The sequence below is a fragment of the Montipora capricornis genome, chromosome 8 (genome assembly GCF_036669925.1).
Source record: "Montipora capricornis isolate CH-2021 chromosome 8, ASM3666992v2, whole genome shotgun sequence".
NCBI lineage: Eukaryota > Metazoa > Cnidaria > Anthozoa > Scleractinia > Acroporidae > Montipora > Montipora capricornis.
In genome coordinates, this window is record NC_090890.1 from 55,006,654 (window position 1) to 55,009,989 (window position 3,336).

The following is a 3,336-nucleotide window of genomic DNA, read 5'->3' on the forward strand; positions in this document are numbered from 1 at the left end:
CGAATCGTTTGATGCTAAAAACTCCGCAGCCACTCCATAAGTTTTTGCAGGCCAATATATTTCAAATGTATACCAAGACAAAATTTTGATATTTCGTACTTTTTATTCGCGATTGTCTTTCTTTCAAATAATATTAATACGGCGATTTCACCCAAGAACGTTAGAACATCTCCTATAGAATATCTTGCATCTTGTTATTTTAGCTGGGGATTCAGGTAATATCTTTTGGCAATTCAGTTCGTACCGGTTGCCTTGTCGTGTTGTAGAGAATGCTGAGTAAGGTACTCTTAAACTTAAGGATGTTTAATTATGAAATGCCTAGCTATAAAATTGCTCGCAAGCTAATTAACATGCAGTACGAAAACTGCGAAGTTCAATGATTTCATGCTCACCAAGGGTTTTAATATTCTGTTTACATTTGCGTGCGTTTCCGCTGACCGGTTCTTATTGCTTGCAGCGCAAGGAGTGCCTGGGGAGAACTTAAATTTTCTTCCGGCCTGCTCTTAAGGCGGGGGTACACACGAAAGCCTCTTAAATCGGTTTAATGGAAATATCTCCTTCGCGTTTCAAGCAATACAAAAACCCATGCTCAAAACACAAATCAATGTTTTGGGGTGTTTTGTAAATTTTTATATTTCGGAGGGGATAGTTTTTCTCAAAATAGTAGTAAAATTTGGAGAAATAAGAAATAGTTAAGATTTGATGTAGTTTAAAAATTGATATATGGACACCCAAAGAGTCCCCTACCAACCTGGTGTGCTCTTGGGTTGGGTTCAACTGTCTGTTGGTGTTCCAAAAATAATTTTCTTTCTTTTATCCCTTCTTTATTAAACCTCTTAAAATGCCCTTCAAATTCACGTATCCCCCACCTTAAAGAAACGTCCACTAAAACAACAAAATAAACTTAAACCACAGAACATAAAGTTAACAATTAAAAATATTCAACTTTTTTTTCACAATCAAAGCAGTTTGTTTCCAATTTTAAAAAAAATGAATTTTTCCTGGGCGCCGCCATAATTGTGACGTATCATGGTTGACCTATTGTTTCGACACAAAAGCTTTTGTTCTGGAACATTAGGGAGCTTAAGCAATGACAACGGCGACAGCTACAAGAACGTCACAAATTTGCATATTTAATGAGCCAAAAAAATAGCTTTGCACGCCCTGCACGTGCGTTTTTCACTTGTGTCCATTTCTTTGCCGTCGTCAGCAAAACAACAACGTGAAATAGCCAAATTTGAGGTTTTATCAAAGACGTCAGCAATTGATGATAAATTTTCATTTTCTTCCCTAAATTAAGTGCCGTTCCAACGAGTGTCATCTTTGAGGAACTACCACACTGTTGTCATATTAAAAAGATTGAAATCACCACGAAGCGATTAAAATAAGAGACGACGTTCTCATTGCCGTCACCGTTGTCGTTGTTTCAGCTCCCTAATAGGTCAACCACGACATGTCACAATAGGAAGCTTAAGCAAGGACGACGAAGATGCCAACGAGAACGTTTAATATTCTACTATCAAACTTTTTTTGTAACTTGACATAGTTAACATTCATGATATGAACATTTAAAAAATGCAATAAAAAAATGGGGTCACCTTGCTTGTTTGCGCGTCAGCAGGCTCTTAAAATGGGGTATTTTACTGGTTGCGCGTTAAAAATTCGAATCACCTTCATACAGAATTAAGTGCTGGTTACTTGAAAGACACAAAATTTTTTCTTGACGGTAAAGCTTTTTTTATTTCATGATAAGCAGTATTGCTTCATTTAAGCCGTTTTTGATTGTCTGGTTGTGGGAATATTGCACTTTTTCGGACAGTTCCGCGGTTAGCTTGAAGTCCTCGCCTTGGCCAAAATACACCCAGTACGGAACTATTTTCCAAAAAAAATCATGTTCTACAATCAAAATTTTTTTCTTCTTCAAATATGTTCTTTAATAGAATGTTCTTAGCAAATACCTGAAAAAAAAAAAAAAAAATCGGGGGTTACCGTGCTTGTTCCCTCACAAACTGCCGTGCAAGGTGGTCATGGATTCGGAGATCACAATGAGGTGGAGAATTGGCGCGGTGGGGACTGGGACGAGACACAAAATGGCGCTCATCGTGTTCGAAGCGTGCACTCGAGATCAAGCTTGTTTTCGGTTGTTTTTATGCGTTTGATATTGCCAACACAGAAATCTATACTTGGAAAGAGTGCAAAAATAACAAAGAATAAGGTAAGTCAATATTTGATGAGATTTTAAAGTTATGAACCTTTAGTGTGGATTATTTTGTAGCGCTGGCCTTCTCTTAATTCCAGTGAGCTAGGGTTCGATTTTTTCGCTGTTGCGCAATAAATGCTTGACAAAGAAACTTGAAGAAAAGACTGTTGATTCCTATTCTTTATATGTTTTCTTGTTTGGTTTTTATACACAGCAAAATGTGAATTCTTCACCCATCACTCAGACGGGAGTGATGTACATGTATACAGTACACTGTACTTCGGTGTCTGACATTTGCAGACTGAACCCATTTTAAAACGGTTAGCTTTCAATAATTTCTAACCGTTTTAAAATTCAACTGTTTTAAAATGGGTTCTTAGACTTAAATACTGTTTATCACCGCTATTTGAAATGGGTTCTTAGGCTTAAATACTGTTTATCAGCACTATTTTAAATGGGTTTCTAGACTTAATACTGTTTATCAGCACTATTTGTAGCCAGTCTGCAATCTGCAAATGTCTGCAGACACCGACTGTACTTTACAAGTTGCTTTGTATACTTCAGAACCACACTTCATTGTCTCACTGGTCCTCATTCTGACTATTACATTTTCCCGTGAAAGAATGATTTTCAAACTATTTACATTTTGTTTGACTTTCTTGCTTTAGCAGTGCGCTAAATTAAGTTAATCCTCTTAGTTATTGGTTCCACAGAATTGAACTTAATATAATATTAATATAGACCCTTTCAGAATTACTGTATGCATTCTTGTTTGCAACCAAACCAACACCAACAGAGTCAATATTAGTTTTACAGAACATTAAATTGCACAAATTGCAATCTTAATTTGCATTATCTATGAAGTATTGACATATTTGCGCCAGCACCCGCTTGTTTGAGGAAACTCTGGGTTTGTTGTCAAACCTCTCCATCAGAACTTGCTTCACCCCTTCTTCCTTGCCTCTTTGGTACACCAGTTGAAGGTGATGGAGACCCAAACCTGAGCTTGCACACTTAATGGCCATTGAGACTGACATGTACTTCTCTCTGACTAATGGTTGCAGGGTATTAACCAGAAATTTCTTTGCTTTTAGGAGCTTTTGATAGGATGCCACCCATGAAACTTTGAAGCTGTG